Genomic DNA, 20,850 nt, shown 5'->3' on the forward strand with positions numbered 1-20,850 from the left:
AGGGGGGGGGGGTTTGAGTGCAGAGCCATCTTGTAAGTTATTCAGCTAGATTCCCAGATAACAGTCACGTTGCGTGTGCTACTGTCTGCCTGCAAGAGAAGGAGCATATTGTTCTTTGGGAAAGATGCAGAATCACATTAGCTGAACGAAGAAAGTCCTACCAGCCTCTACACCCAGCGTACTGTACACTCCATCTCTGTCTTTGTCTCATACATGTCCACACCTGCAGTGACAGCCACCTCTGACTGTAATCTCATCCACCTTCTAAATCTGCTTTCACCAGCCTCTATGAAGGAGAAACGCTAAAGCCTAGGATGTCAGTGCTTGATGAACTCCAGCAGCTGCACCTGCTGTGCAGCTAATGTTTTTTAAATTGCAGATTGAAACATGTTATGCACAAGATTTAAGCTGATGTATATAAAGTCAATGGAAAAAAGTCAAAGACTTGTGCATTTAGAGGAAACATCTGTATACAATCTAGACAAGAGAGAAAAAAGAGACTGGAGGAAAATAACATAATGTCTTGTTCGGGCTAAGCCTATAGCAAACATCTGTACAGTTGATCTTGGTCCATTAACATGAATTGTACAACTGGTCCAGGCGTCACATGAATAAAAAGCAGTGGATAAGTGAAAAGTTTGACCTGCTGGTGGCACTAGATGAAAAGTCAGGGGATCATCAAATTCATTTGGATTCATTTTTTGAGGACCCTGAAAATTTCAAGGCAATAGGCCTATTTCAGTCTGCACCGCAGTGGTGGACTAACTGACAGACCAACTGACAGTGCCATGTATAAAAATGCTACAAGGTCTTGTCCCAGAGAAAGGCAGTCGTTTATCTTAGTGAGACTGACGTCATCTTTCAAGGTCCCTTTTACAGACTGCAGACACAAAAACAGAACACATTTCTCCTTAACTCCAAATATGACAACAAATATTTCTCTGTTGTGTTTCCCTCCTCTGTGTAAACAGATTGTGTCTAATGCTATCATTAGTTTCTCCCGTGTGTGCGTAGCATTGCGTGCTAGCTCCATCTTTTATTCTCTCTTCTCATTCGGTTTGAACAGCTCTATTCTCCACCGGGGGAGAGAGACGGCATCTTATATCATCGTTTTCACTGAACTGAAAATAGGAAGTTCAGAGCATGAAAATGCCTTTGACGGGGGGGGGGGGGGGGGGGGTCTGCTGCTGCTGCACCCAGAGCCTGATGTTTAAAACAAGGCAGATCTAGAGGGTTTTGTCTGAAGTCCACCACAACTGAGACTGAATGCGTTATTATGATGAATACATTGCTCAAAGGCAATGCATATGTGATGAAGATGTGGGTATCTGCATGGTTTACAGTCATTCTTTGTGATTCTTGCTAATGAAATAGCCTCAGCCTACAGGCAGTGGGGCAGTGCAAAGGCTGCACTTTTCAGCAAAAGTACTTCAAAATAAGTTCTGTAAAAGATCAAACATGATGCTGAGATTTACATAAAACATACATAAGAAAAATCAAGCTAACAATAATAGATAATTGTAGAATAAGATCAGTCATTTTAAAAAGTGTTGTAAAACAGCTCAGCAGTAAAGATCTGCTGTCTTGATCTTGTGACTAACTGCCATAACTAACTGCCTCTGCTCTGGATGAGATTTTGGTTTTCAGCTAAACCCGTGAGTCAGCAAAAACAGGAATACTGCAGTGGAAGTTTAACGTTGTGCAAACTCATATTCTAACTCAATTTTTTTTCAGCTGGAAACCATCCTCAAATCAGCACAATGCAATCTGACACATGAAATGAACGGTGAGGAAGTAATGATTCAGTGTCGTACACAGGCCTCCTGATTGTTCAGAAGTTAACCAGTTTTAGATTTTGTTAGCTCTCCATCCAAGTCCAATCTTGAAAGCTATCCGCATGTTCATTTAAATTCTCTTTTATTTGGAGAGAGCTAATAAAACTCAACAGCATGAAGAGACTTCATGGCCAGGGCACCATGCCGCTGCTTGTAAGAAGTGTGTTACGAGGTTTTTGGAGGGGAATAGAAACTGATGGGTTGGACTGCTGCAGAGCTGTTGTTGTCTGAGGGCTTGGTGTGAAATCAAAGAGAAGTTTCTCTCTAACGCCTGCTGCTTTGGAGAGAAGCCTAGAAAATGGAACAGTGATATTGTATCAGTTTGTGTTAGTTAATGTGATGGTTGTCTCTTCTTTTTGCAGATTTCTTTTTTTGTTGCTGCTGCACAGTTAATGATGCTGGAATGAGATATTAAGTAAATTAAGCACAGTCACATCATGTTCTTTCTTAATCCTACTTTAAATATTTCTTCTAATTTACCACTCCCGGTGAAATGTCTGTGAACAGATTTGCTTCCGAATCGTCAGTGTTTGGGCTCAGTCAGTCATCATAGCACACTCTGTTTGAATGAACCTGCTTTTATTTCAGAGACAACAGGACAGAGACTGAGATTTTGGCAGAACAGTGGTGCTGTTATGATTCAAATGCAGTTGAAATTGAATTGTTGGCCAAACAGAAGTGAGAAAATGAGAAAAAAGGAACAGCTTTGTCTATTTTTTAATCCCAAAGCAATTGATTAGTGGGAACACATTGAAAACTGTATTAGTGCTTTAGATTGAGATTGAAATTACACATTAATTAGATTTTATTGCTTTATGGCAAACTCTTGATTGAGAATCATGATTGTCTTAGTCCCCATCCAGAGAATCCCTGTGTTGATTTAAAGGAATGATCAGTCATGTTTTAATGGCTTGTTGCACCGAGTGCCGACATGTGCATCAGAGGGGGTCTGCAAGCATTGCCAATCAATATAAACAACTCCATTGTGACCTCAAAGTCTGCAAAGATTTCACCAATTTTCTTAAAAATCATTCAAGGACATTGTTTTGGTAGAAATTCTTCTCGACCTGCACGTTTCAATACAGAGAGTCATTTATTTTTCATGCTTTATTGGGTCAGACTGGATTTGCGCTTGTTTACTTCAACCAGTTATTTGCAAATGGCAATGTAATATGTGAGAGAGCAAGAACCTCTGCAAGAAAACACTTATTAGTTAGTGATATTCAAAATTAGACAAGGTCAGTTAGACCAAGAAATGAGTGGGCTTGCTCAAACAGCGATGACCTGTGAGAGTGTGTCCACTCTGCGCTGTGCGACGGGTATCAACAGCAGATGACACAATCACCTCATTTTAATGAAGGAAACTGAAACCAAGACTACTGAGACTTGTGAATGTGATTTTTCAATGAAAAACAAGAAAGTAAAACAAAATGCAAAAAAATTCACCTAATTAGATATTATTTTCATTATTTTCATTTTTAATCAGTTTCATTTGTTCTTAATTAGGCTTAAATGCTTTTATTGTTTTCTTTTGGTAGTCAGTAAGTACTATAACAGGCAGCAGCACTGATTATTTAATAATTATTTAGAGTCTATTATTTATGAATTATAATAATCAGGCATGTTTACAAGATTATGTAAATCAGCTTACATTAAAAGTGTCACAATGCCCAGTGAAGTTTACTATCACATTTTCACATCTTTCTTTCAAACTGAGCCAACACAAAAAGTAAAAAAATATATATTTAATAGAGAGGAGAAAAACTAAACTATAAGTGCTTTATGATGAAAATCATATCAAACCTATATATAATAATATATATAAAAAATTTCTAATAATAGAGAGAAAAAACTAGTTTAAAAAAACAAACTAAAATAACCTTTAACCCCTTTGAACCTTTCAGCCATTAGTGCTGTAAGAAATAAATTTATGTTTTTTTTTAATTTTTTTAATGTGGCTCCGTCATGTAATGATTATTATAAGCTGATTTTCTGAGAAATATAATGAAGGTATTTGAATTTGTAAAATGTCTATTTGCACACATGATCCCTTTGTCTAATGAATACCTATGGAAGTGGGTCTGCTAGTTTGGTGTGTTGCGGCACTTTAAGGCAGAAAGCTGATCAGTATGCATGTGTTTCAGACAGGATTTGTAGTAACAGTGTAAAGTACAGTACCCTGATCTGACAGCCACACGCTCCCCAGGCACAACTGTGAGCTGAGCAAAGGAAAGTGTCATATTCTCCAATAAGCTGTGTGTGTATTTCTGTGTGTGCTTTAGGGGGTGGGGGGTGTGCTATAGCAGGTGTACAGTATGTTTTCAGGATGGAGTTTGTGGGAATAATAATCTTTGCTACTCAAACATACTAGGTACGTTTTAACTGCATGAATAAAACACAAAGTCGACAAGTGAGCTGTTCCACCTCAGCAGTCATCGCAAAATATGATGTGGGGCTGAGTGGCCCATCAGCAAATGGCTGCAAAGTCATTAATTAGATAAAACACAACTTGACAGATGCTCTGCCGAAAGAAAGCTGCAGCTGAAATATCCAAGATGTTTGCAAAGGTTTTTAAAACATTGTCGCATCCTGATGATTTCAGATATGTGCAGTGAGAGCTGGTTAATTCACTGACTGTGTCATATTTGAGGATAATAGCTCCCTTTGTGTTTGTGCATCACTTATAAAGCTTTGGCTGCGAAAAGACTGTTCCTGTAGGATCAATAATCACACCAGTGCGGTCCTAAAATGGGGGTATTATAATAATTACTTTTTTTTTGTCTGGAAGAATATTAGAGGTTAATGTGATCCAGTTTCCACTTTGCATTTTCACAAAAACCTACAGTATTTTAATATGTAATTAAAGTCAGTTTTGTAACATTCTCCACAGCCTTGTCATATTTACAAGCCGTTCTCTATGGGGGAGAAAACCCAGCAGGATGAGGCATGTGTAATCTCTCTTGACAGAATGTTCATGAAAATTAGGATCCTGTCACTGCTGTTTGCTTTTGGATACGTAGCAGGAGAAGCAGACTCGCACTGAATTTGTAGCTGCTCTACAAATGACGCTGTGTGTGTCTCTGTGTGCAGGTAAACAGATGTTGGAGAGACGCTGCTGAATGACTTGCAGCAAGTCCAAGTCATAATGGCCGACTGAACAGAACCGCATTGGCTTACAAGTTTCAAGTGAGTGTAAACGCATGATGACAGCCCTGTTTCTATGGTTACACACAGTGGTCACATGGGTGAAACAGCAGGAGAGGACTGCCTCTGTCTGCAAGAGATGACATGTTCTTGTTGCAGAGAGAACTTTGCCTGCTCCTGGGTGTGTGTGTGTGTGTGTGTGTGTGTGTGTGTGTGTGTGTGTGTGTGTGTTTGTGAGAGAGAGAGAGAGAGAGACCGGGGCGAGTACATGTGTTACGGCCCATTGTTAACACAGACCCGGTGAGGGGCGATGAGCTGTCCTGCATATGGCCTCCACAGCCCCTGCGGAATCACAGCACCGCCTGCCCACCAGTCCAGCCCACCTGCTCCTCAGCGGAGCCAAGCGAAACCCGATCCCCATGCTGGTTACATTTCCTGTTGTACGCAAGCAAACACAGAACCGCCCAAAGAACGTCATCCAGTTCGCATTTCAGCCAGTGCTTAAATTGATCTAGGCATTCATGCATGTTTCACACTCACAGTGTGATCACATTTGTCCTCCTCAAAGGGGAAGAGAGCATGGTCCAACATTTACAGGTCCCGAACTGCCGCCAGCTCAGATCTACTTACTGTACTGTCTGCATCGAAGCATCTATTTTAAATCCACACAGTACATTTCCCTTTTAATACTTTCACTTTTAGGTGAAGCATGTTTGAGTTGGAAAACTTACTTTTAGAACTTTTGGAACATTTATCTGCCTCCCAACTAAAGTTCAGGCGGGATGTGTAAATCATGTACCCCTTCAGCAGATTATCATCTGATCCCACCAGCGATGTTCACTACATTAAACACAGCTGTCAACACCTCATTTATTTCTTCAGCTTTTTGCCTCTGTATAGAAAAAGACTGGCGTGGTATGGGTTCAAATGTGGAATTATATGCAGTGTATATGAGCAGACAGTGCTTTGTGTTACATGATTAGGGCCATTCTCATAGAGATTTCATACAATATTACCATGTACCTAGATGTGTTCTGTTTTAAATGTGTTGGTAAGTTTTCGTCTGGTGTCAGCATGTTAGAAAATATATGGAAAATATAATATAATCCACAAACACTGGTTGAGAAAAAAACGTGAACTCAAGGTCAATTTCGTAGCTGTTCTGGAGCTTTTGCTTCTATCACATGAGCTTCATCAGCAGATGGAGTTTGACCTGTTTTTCTGATATTATAGATTTTCAAATTTCCATTTTTACCCACACTAGCAGCATGGCTTTATCAGCCTAACTGTCTGTACGCTCTGAAAAACAGCTATTTGATGGATTGTCATTAAGTTGCTTTACACAGTGGATGAGTCCCACTGACTTCCCCTTAATTTTCCTCTAGCACCATCAGCAAGTCAACGTTTATAGTTGTTGAAAACAACAGTTGTTGTTAATGTTTTCATGCAATTAAATATCTATTACATATTCACTTATTAATTGGACAGTTTGACACAATATTAATATTCATGATCCCTGGAGGTTGAATGCTTCTGACTTTGGTAATCCGCTGTATTTTGCTGTGGTGCCACCATGAGGTTGTCAACTTGTTTTTTATTGAAATCACTCAACTAACTATTGGATAGCGTGTCTTGCAATAGTAATAAACTTTGAGCGTCTGCACAAACAGTGTATGCTTATATCACTGTATTACACTGTATATTCATGAACAAAGCACAAAATGTGCATGTAGTGCACGTATAATTATTTTTGTTCTAGTTCCTCATTAATCCAACACACTTGCTGTTATTGTGTATCAGTGTTGAAGACTTAAAATTCTGTTTGTTTCATGTCATATGTGACATGTGGTTCTGTTCCAGTTTTATATTCAGGAGGATTGACGACAGTGTTCCTGGCAAAAATATTGTGTGACTGTGCAGGCTCAATAAAGCCGGTCTGAACCGACTGACTCATTTAAACCATGCTGTGTCGCAGCAAACGTACATCCACAGCACAAATGTGTGTGTTGGGAAAACTGGAGCTGTAACAGTGAAAAGCCCATGGGGTTGGTCCTCTGATGCACGCTTGGCCTTTCTCATATAAGTTAATGGGGCTGGAAGAGCAGGCTCACTGCTCTACAAAAACCTACTATCCACCACAAAGCTGGACTCATGCTTCTTTTCCTCCCACGTGAATGAAAAAAGCCCATCTCTGAGGCCTTTCTCCAGTCAATAGTAGCAGTCTGTGCCTAAATATACTTTCCTCTGTGTTCTGGCTTTGTCTAGGCAGTGATACAGTTAATCTGCTCTTGGTGTGCTGGTGTGCTCCGTGAGGAGAGAGAGAGAGGGAGAGAGAGGCTCGCAATAACACGCTGACAGAACAAGCAGGGAGGAGTGGCGAGGAGCCAGGTGATTCAGAACATGTGACAGGGGGTCAGTGCAGTGGGAGGTAGCGAGATGAATGACTGAGGTGTGAAGCCTTGTCGCTAATGGAGGCATCCACCTCCACCAAGCTCTTTTCCTGAAGTCTGTGATTAGCTCATCTGCAGCCTTGCCTTCGGCTACGTGCCTTCAGCCTTTGAGCTCTGGCTTTAAATATTCCTTTGTGAATTTGTACTCAAAAAAATCTCTACTTATTCCTAAATATCCAAATCTGGTCTGTCAAGAGAAAGCAGCTACGTTTGCTTATGCAACTTGACGATCAGAACACAGAACCACAAAGGCTGCTTTACCACAAAGTAATCAACGTGAAACAGTTTATTTCAGTTTTTAAAGGGCTGTTTTGATGTAAGGCAGCTTGGCCGTTTTGCTTTATGTAAAATCTGAAATGCTTCCTCTTCACACTTCACTGGCTAATCTGACCATTCTCTGCGCCTGTTGTTAGTTGCCTTGGTTACAAAGTCCTTCAGCATGGCATCATAGTACAGTAGCGCTCATGCTCAATGCAGAGAAAAGCATCATGTGCTGTGGAGGAGATTGCATGTTGTGTGTTGCGTATTGCTGAATTTGTTCGTGTTTTTGGAGGTGCAGGAGGTTTGTTTATGTCTTCGAACAGAGAGCAGAGATGAAACATTCATGTACATTACCACATGGATCACTGCTACGATTGTGTCTTTCACGCAACAGGAGCAGGAACAGTTGTTTTGAATGTTTTTTATTGGATCTGCTCATTCATGTCTACCACCTGCTCCCTCAGCCCAGTTTGCCTCCTCCTTCTATCTGTTGACAAAGATTCTGCAAAGTGGATCTCATTCACTGAGAAATTGCTGCATCTCATTAAGCAAACTTTAGTCTAATTAGGGAGGCACATTCGGGTTGGAAATATAAACTTGTTTCTGCTTCATATAAACAATATATTCAGCAAATATCTTGCCTCTGTTACAACACATACAAGGGCAGACCCACAGAGACTGTGAGTTTCAGCACAGTCTGCTGTAATCTTTTACTCTTGGAAGCTTTGCAGGTTACCAGACGACTCAGGTGTGGGAAAAGTCACGACGAAAGGTTACAACCTCCTATTCAAAAAAAAAAAACAACACACAGCTTCAGGAAAATGCCAAACTGTAAAGATGGTGTTCCAGTAGCCATAAATATTTTTATCATAACAAGTTATCAAATGTGACAATGTGAAAGGGGTCGCTCATACTGAAGCTGAATCTTTAGCTCTCTACAGGGCTTTATAGTGAGTTGCAGCTCATTGTTTAACTGTCCAGACCACAAATGCACTGTTCTCGTTCACCCTCATATTGCTCTCATAGTGTCTTTGCACCAAGCAACAGACAGACACAGTTAGAGACTAGCTGGTTAAAATAGTGGAGCTTTTAGCAGCTAAAGAGCCTGATATATCACTCAGGATTTGGAGGAGACAGAAAAACAGGTAAAAAAAAAATACAGTGGATGTTGGACTCATGAATCACCAGTAAAAAAAACTGTAATTTATTCATTCTTCATTTGCAAATTAAAAATTTGGAATACAATGTACTAATGATGAACTTCATATTTGCTTCCTGCAGTGACTCAGACCTCCTTTAACATTTCTGATTTAATTGCACTCTCTCTAAAAAGTTGCCTGCTTCATTAACAAGCCCTTTACCCCCCCTCCTCCTCCTTTATTCGCCAGCAGCCAAAAGTGCACTGTTGCACGCTGACAAAGCTGCACGCTGACAAAGCTGAGCTTGTCATCTTACTTTAAAATCCAGCTCAAAGACAGAAAATGCACAGATCATAAAGCCAGTTCAACCTCCTGCCTCTCTATCAAGGTGTCTAAAAACAGTATGATAATCTCTCCTTCAGGCTGATGCCAGAGCATCATTAAGTCCTGATTCAAGGGGTCAACTCATAGCACATGCATCACCACGGTGACAAACTACCGGAGCATGAGGGAGCGCCATCGATTGTAGTCATATAACTGCCAGTTGTCTTCAGGCTCTGTCATGCAACTTTAATGAAAATAGATTTCCACTGTCCTTCACCTGTGCAACATGCAGTAGAGACCAGTTCAACATGTACAGGAAACAATATTAAAAGGGACAGAGAATCTAATAACAGGAGTGACACATGAATCATGACACTTGTGAATTATGTTTCTCTCAGAAAATAATCTACTTTTCAGTTTTACTTCAACAGTTGCTGGTATTTTTTCTTCTATTTTTTTTGCACTGGTCTGATTTTGGTTAGTAACAGAAGAAGTCATTAGAAATGTCAACACATTTAATCAGTGTTTTGTTGAATAGAGCAGAACTATGCAGCAGACTTGAAGTGATGTATAAAATGTCACCTGAGAAAATTACCTTGCACACTCAAATAAAATGGAAAATGCCACCTATTTCTTCAGGACGCAGTCAGCATACACTTCAACTCAATAATAATACCTTCCATCCATCACAGCCTTTATCGTTTCAAACCCTGCTATCTCTACCACTGTTGTGAATGAGAAAATGACAGAGCGGGCAGCAAACTAAGTGGCGATGACAGCAATGCTCCACACAGGAGGCCCATTACTTCTGATGCACAGTGGAAAGGAGAGGATGTTCCAGATCAAGACTGCAGTAACGTCACCGCATGCCTTTGCATAAGCGACTCGCTCGCAGATGAAAATGTCTACAGTGGCAGCATGAATCAATGGTGAGGTGAAATATTAATCCATTTCCATTTAAAATTCCCCTTCAAATTTTCTATTTGTGGATGCTTGGCAGGGTGGCTCTTTGAAACTGCATGGTGCCATGAGGTTTGAGGGCAGAAAACACTCCTTCTGTTTGAGTTTTTTTAACTGGACGCTTCCTGTGTCTTAATCATGATTGGTGACATTGATGAAATCAGTCTCACTCTTTGTTTAAATTGACACTAATTGTTTCCTTCTCATAAACAGAGCCGGCAGTGCCATATGTCATTACAACATAACTGTTGTACTGTGCTCCCCCTGATAGAACCCATAATGAATGATGACAGAGTTTATGTCAGTAATTTGTTCCCAGATGCCTGTGACAAGAAGAAACCAGCCAGGAGAAAACAGCACAGATGAAAGGCTGATTAATCCACAGCTGACCCTCCTATAGAGGATATACACTGTCGTCATTTCTTCCTGTGGTACTACCTCCCTCACCAACACTGAATGACAAAACAGATTGGTAAGTCTGCAACAAATGGGTAGAGCTGCAATATCAAGAGGGAAACAAGCAAAACTATCTTAAAAAGGAAAGGCCAGAGTCAACAATGAAACACTGTCAGTGGATTCTACCATAGACTGTAAATAAAGATGGACGTAGCCTCCTTACAGTCACCCATTGGTATCTGAAGAGCAGTTTGGAAGCTCAGAGTGAGCTGCTCCGCCACTGCTATCTTGGCAGTGCCTGACTCCGCCTTACTCCCAGCTAATCCAAAAATGGGCAGAGAGGTGGGGTGTGTGTGTGGAGCCCAGACTTCGGTGCATTCTGGTTTAACAACAGTGGCAAGCATACACTCCCGTTAGCATCATTAGCACAGCTGGGCGTCTTGCTCGAAGGCTAACCCAAGGCTAATTTATTTGCCTGTTAATTAGCTAGTTAATGAGCTAAACTAACAAAATTTGTATGCCGAATGCAGACAATGATACATGCTAATTAGTGCTAACGTATAAACAAAATAATACTACGATTTTACTCACCACAAAAAACACAGCACAGACTTCTTCACATTCTGTTAGTGAATTAACCGCACAACAAGGGAAATTAGCTAAAGAGCCTAAACCTTTTTTTTTTTTGCACCAGCCTGAAACATGTTTATTTCTGCTGTAAAGTTGGGCATTTTAACATGAGAGCCACTGATTGAGAATTGATTGGCTTTTGGAGTCAGCCTCCAGTGGCCATTCGAACAACTACAGTTTTTGGGACTTCCGTGTTGGCTTCATTTCTCAGCTCCGGAGGTTGCAGCTTGGTCTCTACACAACTGTCATCAGATGGTAATTTCAAATGTTCCTGAATCCTGATTGGTGCACAGAAATGTGTGACATTATCTTTTTGAATGGAGCTCCACCCACTTGAACAGAGAACGGATAAAAACATTAGTTCATAAATCTCTCATCTGAATAACCAAAACTTTTGTAATGTGGACAGGTGGAAAATTGGGTCTTCATGTATGACCTGTTGAGTAGATAAGTTTTGGGGATACTACTGATTTTTGCATTGTGGATAATGTTAGCGCCAGGTTTTGACAAAGAAGACGAATGCATGGAATAAAATAGATCATATCTATGGTTTGGTTCATTGACTTTGACACTTTTGTCCATTGCAAGTCCAACAATCATATAGGAATGCAATGCTAAATCAGCATAGATAGACTCTTAAAGATTTGTTAGCCTGATCATAATCATGAGAACTTCAAACTCCACACTGATTTGTAAAATATTTAGATTTTATTACAAATTTAATTCAAAGGATCACGTATGGTTAGTTGACATTACACAGCAACAAGAAGTAGCCTATGCAGAAGTACCACTTCCCATTGCTTCTTTTCTCTTTGACCATTTTGTAAAAGCTTATACCTGAATTGTCTAAATGTGTTTGCGCAGTTTTCTATATGAATGCATGAAGGCAGATGCTGACTGATGGATGTGTGTTACTCAGGCCTTAATTATACTTCCCCTGGCTGCAGGTTGTATGTTTCTTTTCATCTCTGTTTCAAACCTGGGTCCTGGCAGGTGTTGAATCAACCACACTATGCACTGTTCAGATTTGGGAGGTGTGCAAACGTAATATTAATATCTATAACAGATAGAAGATGATCTGAATGATGGCAGAGATATTTACTGACACATAAAGATTAACTAAGCAGCAGAGAGAAAGTCACTATGTGCACAGAGGAGCTCTTATAACAAGGATGTTGAGAACACCCAGTAATGCATGCATGCACTGTAGGTTTAGTGAGTTCATCTTGAAAGCTTCCACCATCTTTGTCACAAACGTGAGCATCTCTTTCATGCTAAGATTAGCTGCTTAATGTCAGATGCTGCATGGCATGACTGCTTAAAGGCTGCTACAGGTATCACTGCAGGATTTATTCACTGTAGTAGCCCCCTCATTTTACTCTCACTCACAGCAGGATATTGATCCACTGTAAGTGGAGTGAGCTTGTACACGGCTACAAAAAATAACCCATGTGTTGCTGCAGTTTGTCTCTGACTTCATGGTGTCACTTATTTTTGCTGGTTGAGTCATGTGAGGACAGAGCTGGCTCGGGTTTGATGGGTGGACAGCAGCAGCAGCAAAGCTGGAGAGGCAATCAAATGGCGCTTATTAGCTAAAATATCCTACACTGAATCAGAGATAATGGAGGCAGCATCTAACATATATAGAACTGACTGTCATCAAGATTTATTTAGCTGATTTATATAATAGGATTTGCTCTGCAAAAAGTGACATAAAGTATGATATTCATATTGCATGACATATTAGTGAAATAAAAAAAACATCTGCAAGCCGTTTGGAAATGTTTTCTAATGAGCAAGCATGTATCACATTATTTAATTTCCTCTGTGCAGTGTAGTATTTTATATCTTTGGCTGTTTGTTGAGACTAGAAAAAAAATCTAAATATCTAGATATATAATAAATATATATGTCACAATATCAGATTTTCACTACACAATTATTATAGCCAAAAGTATTTACAATAACGATATTATCATTATATCTATAGAGAATTTGAAAATAATCATAATAATAATGCTGTCAGTCAAAGTTATCTTTAACTTTATTAATTGTGCGTTTTGTCTCTTATTTTGACAAATGAATTAGACGGAAATATGAGTGTAGGGAGGTGCAGAGAGAGTCTGTATCCATAACTGTACAGAAGAGTACTAAAAGAACAATGGCATTTAATGAATAGTGAAACGGCAACCAGATGAGCTGATCAATAAAAGATCCACAAGGCCAAACATCCGCCATCACAATATTATCATATGTGTATAATATTAACATAATATTAATATTTCATTTTTTAAATATCATGGTTATCGTCAATACCACACCTGATATGAATATATATAGAGTTAATATGGCAAAAGATGTAATTACCTCATATACCTGATATACCTCACATGTGGGTTATGTAAAGTCAATACAACAGTCAGCCTCTGCAGTGGCAGAGTATCCACACGCTTTTGATTCCACTCTTCAAAGCGAGAGACTACACTCGCAGTCCACACACCAGTTCTCATAAAAAGAGCCAGTCCTATCTTATTACTTTAGATCTAACCCTTCCACACTTGTGGGATGTTGTCTCTGACTTGAGTCATTAAACTCCCCTCTCTGGTATAATACAGGTCCCTCACTCACACTCAAACACCTGCTACTCTTTTTTTCTCATAACAATATAATGAAATGCCACATTGGGAGCATCTCTGGTGCTGCAATAATGTCAGCAGTGCTGCCTCCTCTCAGTGACAATGTTCCTGTGCTTTACTGTCGAAATGTGCACTTCACTCTCCGTAGAGAAAATGACCCTGTCCTTCCAGGTAGACACTTAAAAGTTGGGTAAACAAACAAACAAACAAACAAACAAAGCAAAATGGACCAGCCAAGAAAGTCACTGCATCCACAGTCTCCACTTGTACAAAGAGTGTTTTGATAAATGAAAAGCGGCGTATTTCAGGTATTAGATCATCTCACATGATCACTTCACTGCAGCACATACCAATTTATGCCCCAATATCGCCGCTCGGATTTTGATCTAGTGCGAAAATTCAGCACAGTGCACTTCTCGACTGTGTGAGAGCTCTGTGGTGTGGCTCCTGCACAGGATCATTAGTGGCTGAAGACTCTCAAAGGTTCTATAAAAATTTTAATGAGCACAAATAAAGCCACATGCAAGGAGGGGGAAAATACATGTATGATATCTATAGAGACAACGGATACTTAGACAGCACCATATGTACTGTACCACACCAAAGGCAGAAAGTGATGAAACACTGCACATTGGGATGTATTTGTGCAGTATTTCTAGAGAAGACATCGATGTGGATAAAATGAAAGCAGATGAATGAGTAGACTTTGATCCCACAGCTATCTGGGAGAACCTACTGTACTCTACTCTTCTCCCAGTTATTTATTTCCATTAATTTACAGCATCATTGTTACCCTCATTATCTCACAAGCATTACCAAATGTGTACATCGGCAGTCACATTTTCAAAGCGATCCTTACATTTCCACGTTTCTCTGTCGTGCCAGCAGCTCACACAGAATCAAGAGCGGCAACAGACCCAAGCTGGAGCGGCTCTCCCTGGAGATCTAATTGTGTACAAATTGTGAGGCTATGTGGTAATCTGCTGCGCTTTCCTGTGGCTGCCTCTGCCATGGGGCCACCTGGGGTCCACCGCAGGTCTGGACCTCTTCTGGGACTGAGCAAATCATTACATGCAGCTCACCGGTGACCCAGTGCACATTGCTCATCTTAAAGGGCCTTTAGGACATTACATATGGATGAATGATGTCAACTTATAGTGGAAATGCTCCCATGGAGTTTTTTTTTTTTTTCTTGTGTAACTCTTGGCATGTGTGGCTCAGCTGGCTTACTGAGCTGCCAAAGGTACCAACCTGAAATTATATCTAAGTAGCAGATTAATAATAATGAATTCAAGTGGTAGATTGAAACTTGATCCCTGTGAGTTTTAATGAAAACTGAGAACTAAAGGTCAAACACTCTAATATTCACCTGAGGCACTGAACATGCAAGAGTTCAGAGGGATTGGCGGCTGCATTAGAGGCATGAGTTAGTCCTTAGGAACTTGTGCCTTTACAGAATGAAAAACTCTAATTCGGGCACATTTCCAAAACCCTGATTAATTTTAATGTCTACAAAGGTCATCGGTGCATGTGTTTTGAATAACAAAAATTGCATTTTTGCATGTGGTATTTGATGACCGTTCACCTCAAAAAACCCTCTCGCTTTCATAACATTATACACTTGAGGCATCGCAAGAAAGGTGTTCGATTTTCATCAAAGTCCTAATTAGACTGATTGCGTTCATGTCTAGAGGTCTCCTATCATCATCTGTGGTTTCATGCCTGAAGTTTCTCTCTTTTAAATCATGTTTAACTCACACAGCACGTGAAAAACCAAAGCAGACACAGTGTCAGAGAGCATTGCTGACCTTTGAAATGCTACTGTCTGTTTGGTTTTTCAGATTAAAAGTTTGCGCTGTAGGGGGAGCTCGGTATAAATCGCTAAAAATGATCATTGTCTGTTTGAATGTTGTTCAGTGTTGTGACATGAGCATCCCCACACAGTTGCAGCATCAGCACTTATGTGTGCCTGTGGAGTCAGTGAAGACTTAGTGCTGTAATAAACTCCTGGAATATTAAAGACTCTTACTGTCTTAAAAATGCAGGTTCAGGAAAGTGAGGAGATCTGATGTTTGTCCTTAATTTATACCCACATTAAGCTGCTGGTTTGCTGGAACTGCAAAGTCTGGCAAGTAAATTCACAGGAAACATCTCACTGGCCTTGTGTTTAGTGTCAGTTTTAAGAAATGTTTATGTGAATGTACTTGGATGAGTTATGGAAATATTTTTGTGCAATCAGGTTCAAATCTTAACTCATTTTTCTTTGCCCAAATGGTGAAGAAGCCATTTAAATTTGTGTTTAAGGTTTAAGATTTTATGGTGGATTAAGTGAAGATGGAGCTTTATTTCATAAGTCTATTATTCTCCATCCTGTAAAACATTATGTAGCAAACTTAAACGGCTGGGGTTTGTGTTACAAACAGGCTAAAATACGTCGAAAAAGGGAGAAAATTGCTGGAAGTGATCGCAGTTTGAGCTTTTTCTGCGGATCCTGCTCTGAGTTCATTGATTCCCCTCGAAATGTGAACGGCTGTTCAGAAAAAAAATCACAACTTACCTTGACACCAAATACCGCCTCTAAACGTAGGATCCAGTAACTGTCAAAGTCGAGAGCCCCCCACCTCCTATTATACTAAACGCTCCTATGAAGTTTAGAGAAATAAAAGTACTTGTGCATGAAATTCTTGCGCTCCTCCGGTCTGTAGTACTGTACCATCTGTTGTGCCTGTGCGCGTCGAGCTCTGCGCGGTGAGGAGAGGCGAGGAGGAGGGGAGGGGAGGAGAGGAGGGAATATAGTGTCCAGAGCGCACAGCGCACACAGCGGGAGAAGGGTCAGAGACAAGTCTGCAGGAGTTCAAACCGCAGCCTACTGCTCACACTGTGTTTGACAGATCACAGTCAGGGTGCGATGTGCAGCCTGTCACTGATCATCGAGCAGATAGTGCAGCACCATTTAACCTGGACACTCATTTATACTTTAACCGCCTTTCGACAAATATGAATCTCCAGCCACACTTTACACTAAATGAACTGATTAACCAAAAGTGTCTGTAAAGTGAGGGTCATAAAAGTCATTAAAAGCAGTAGTAGTTTTAATACATGCAGTTAGATAGTAAGTTTGAAACAAATGCATAACACACACGCAAAAACAACCAAAACAAAACACTTAAACATAACAAAATGAAAAAAGAGGTTCAAATAAAAGACATATTAAGCATACTTAGTTTAAGTAAAGGGAATGGCAGAATTATTCAGACCAGTGTGATCAGTGTGACATGACCAGACTCCTGCCATAAAGCAGCTAGCCAATCAGAGCTACTGCTGCTAATCTATTTGGCTTTTACCCTATAAAAACAGAATAATGAAATCAAATGTTTTCTGTGTTTTATATAAGTTGTATACATGCAGCAGTGATTAACTACATTTACTCAAGCCCCGTTTTGAAGTCTTAAGTGCAATTTTGATGTATTTCCAGTTTATGCTACTTTGCACTTCATGTTACTCTATGGAAGACTGTGGTAGTGATAAGTCCGTTTGAAGATCAAGATCACACATCTGATCGACATTTAAAATATGTTGCATTTACACCCAACAGATTAGCTCCACCTCAACCAGCTAAAACATTAAAGTGCTCCATACACAATGCATTAGTAATTAGTGATACTAATCCAATAATAATTAATAACACTCTTACAGGGGGCATTATGCTTCCTAATGAGTGCTTTAAGTACATTTAACAGCTAATACTTTCTCATAGTAAAATTACAAGTGCACGGCTTTTTATTTTGTTGTTTATTTTATTTTTTCCCGACTCCATACAGTTTGGGTCTCTTGAGATCGATGGCGGCCGTGGACTATTGTAACTCCATCAGACATCCTGTACTTGTGACAGAAAGTCCAGCTCACTCTGACTTACTTGTTTTTTCTCTGTTGGTCCATTTTGACGTGAATTTGTTTTGTCCCTTGAATCTGCTGGTATCTACAGCAGCCATGCAAATAGTTTTGGTTACACGTTTCAAGATTTTGAGACATCAGTCTCTGGAACTCCTGCCTCAAACCTAATACAGTGAGGGGATTTTGTTTGTGGAGCCACCAAATTTGGAAAAAAAGGATTCAAACATTCACCAGCATCTCTTTCCAGGAAAGGTGATGTTATCTCTGATGTTTTCTCTGTAGTTCTACTGAGAAGTCTGAAATTAAGTAGCAGCAGAAATCTCAGAGGTGCAAACATCAAAATCTCGCCAATTGAAATAAAATCTGCGTGGCTCAATTCCAAGTAGTAGGTGATAAAAACTCTTTTTTTTCTCCCTATCATTTGGCTGGAAAAAACATTTAAACTACCAAATGAAGCATCTGCAGCAAACCTCCGCCTGTTGTTGGAGATGAAATCGTGCTCTAACATTCTGCGACTTATCCAAACCCCTCGAGGGTCCACATGTCCACACATATTACAGATGAAGAGTGAGAAAGAATGTATGCATAAAATGAGGAAGTAAAAACAGTGGATGCTCACGGATCAAAACACGGGATGCTCAGAGAGCAGATGGTTTTCCCTCAATGTGACAGATACTGTACGATGCCCCACATATGTTCACAATGACGAAATCAAAGGTCAAAAGAATCCATTTGCTACGGGAGAAGATGGAGTCACATGGTAATGTTTTCTAAAATGCTCTGTAGGCTGCTAATTCTTTCATTTCAAACTGTATCCTCGCCAAGAAGAAAATCGAATCAAAAGCTACCTCTTGTCTATCACCTCCTGCAATCAGAAATGGATCCCTCTGCTAAATGCTGCTGCCTCCTCCTCACCCACATGTGGTGAAATCTGCTGAGGCAGGTGAAGAAGGAGCCTCCCACCCAGGATGAGTATTTTTGGCGGGCCGCAGACAGCACGTTGACCCCGGTGTCGCTGGGTGCCATCTGCAACCACCGAGAGAAGCCAAAGCTGACATACTGGCCATTTACAGCCTCTGCCAACTGGGATCATGGTTCTTCAGCTGTTCACGATGCGCTTGCCAGGTTCGGTCAGTCTTCTGACGGAGTAGTGGAGCGGCATCGCGGCACAGCAGGGTCACTCATTTTCAAGGGGCAGTTCATTAGTTTCAGAATGCTCATAACTGTCCTAACGCTGATGAGTTTTAATTTGGTGGGATCTTAGTGGGATTTTGGTAAATTTTTGGTTTGTTTGAAGAAGCAAAATGAGTGTATTTGATGAGGGTTGATGATAACACACTGCAAATTAAGCAGTAAATGCACCTCACAACTACACAGCAGACTGGCACAATAATACGATTGAAATAAGACAAGATTAACAACGCCGAGGGGCTCGGGAAGAGTTGAAAAGTCGCACAGAGCAGAGTCTGATGTGTTTAAGAGTCACTTTCCTGTCACCACTGCATCAGTGATGTAATGAAGCAAAGTAGGAGTTATTGCAGAATGTAGACTAAGCTGTCATCTCCCGACAGTAGGACAGAAGAGACGGCCAGGGATCTGTCACCGGGATGTCACGTTCTTTAGGGCAGACCCGCGGGTTCCTTATCTCGCAGGAGTCTCAAAGGCGCCATGGAGAACCTGCGATTTCACATCTTCCTCTGTGGTTGATTGTGACTGGAGTCGAAGTTTGGTGGCACACGCTTTGAGACTCAGTCACACAGTAGAGGTTAGAGTTTCTTACCAATACATGTCTGTAGTGTGTGTTTTATCTCCTCTCAGCCCAACCACAGAGTGTATATAGCGCTTTGTCTTTACTGATCTCAGTTTAGCAGACCTTCTGATCACATGATTTAAACATGGTGTTTATTTTTTTTAACTAAAAAGTTTGTTTCATTGTTGTTTTTCTTTTCTCAACCAGCTTCCCAATGCTTTTCTTTTTTTCTATTCTTTTTTACAGCATGCCTAGTACTTTTGGTCACAGACAGACTGTGCTGTTTCACTGCAAACACCTCATATCACAACGGCATACATGGCCTTGCAGCATCACAGCGCTCAAGCTAGAGTTGCTATAGCAACGGGTGATCAGAGGGGTTATTTTTCTGTGTTTGTGAACATATTGAGGAGATGATGGGGAAAAGATGATTTTATAATCAGTCACCAGCTACACCCAGCTTTTTGTACTCACCAGCATCACAACACGGAGCTTTTTAAAAGCCTGTGAGAGTGATAAATGTCAACCTGTTATTGTTCCTGATTACTGCAACATGCCAGAACAGTAAGCCTCCTGTAATCACTGTAATATGCCCCTCTCTTGGTTACCGTCCATGAATGTCTGGTTCCTCTGGCAGAAAACTAGTGCATGACAGCATCTCCTGAAACAGGCTTTTTAAGAGGAGCCCAGCCAGGTGATGTGAAGTCATGAAGAGCACAGCGTGACTTGTTATCACCCCTACAGAGGGGGTGCTGCCAACACGTCTCTGCCACTTTTAAAGGTCAAAGCTGGAGGCATCAGAAGTGATGTAAGAATTATTTTATTACATACTGATTGTATTGTATGTATTTTAACTACTGATACCTGCAGAAAACACGGGTTAAAAACGGTTCATAGTGGTAAATTTCATCTTTTTTATTAGAAAAGGGTGTCTGTGCTAACACATTATCACTGTCTCTCACCTCCCGGTTTTGGCGTGCTTTGACATTTCATATTCACCAATATCTGTTATGTCCTCTGTCTTTTTCCCGCTTGTCTCTCTGCACCAGCATGTAGAATCTGATATCATTATTCCTGGGAGGAAAGGCCGTATGAGTTTATCTGATTCCATGTCACGGACATTGTTACAGCACGGTCCCATCTATCCAGAGGAAGGATGAATCCATCACAGCCCATCACAGCACTGAGAGGCCTCTTTACGGCCTGCAGATCCATCCACTTCCCCCCTTAGTGGGAGTTTTTTTAGCATCCTGCATCATAGTCGGTGGTGAAATTGAAATTAAAATTAGAGCAACTGAGAGGCTGCAGATAGTATGTGTAGGATCTGGTTTGTACCATTATAAAATCCAGCAGAAGAGAGGGCTTTTGAACAATTTTTGTGGTAAAGCATTTCAGCAGCAAAGGAACAATGTGAGAACTTGCTTTACTCAT

General features: G+C 40.5%; 1 protein-coding gene across 1 annotated transcript in view; it reads right to left on the reverse strand.

Moving 5' to 3' along the window:
• LOC111653179 (caM kinase-like vesicle-associated protein) overlaps positions 1 to 16,466 on the reverse strand; it is a 40,987-nt gene extending 24,521 nt beyond the window's left edge. The window contains exon 1 of the mRNA XM_023403657.2: positions 16,333 to 16,466. The gene's annotated coding sequence lies outside the window, so the exon portion shown is untranslated. The remainder of the gene's footprint in view (positions 1 to 16,332) is intronic.
• Positions 16,467 to 20,850: the final 4,384 nt, after the last annotated feature.

This window comes from Seriola lalandi, unplaced genomic scaffold (genome assembly GCF_002814215.2).
Source record: "Seriola lalandi dorsalis isolate HSWRI2012SDOR001 ecotype SW California unplaced genomic scaffold, Sedor1 jcf7180002054169, whole genome shotgun sequence".
In the NCBI taxonomy this organism is placed as follows: domain Eukaryota; kingdom Metazoa; phylum Chordata; class Actinopteri; order Carangiformes; family Carangidae; genus Seriola; species Seriola lalandi.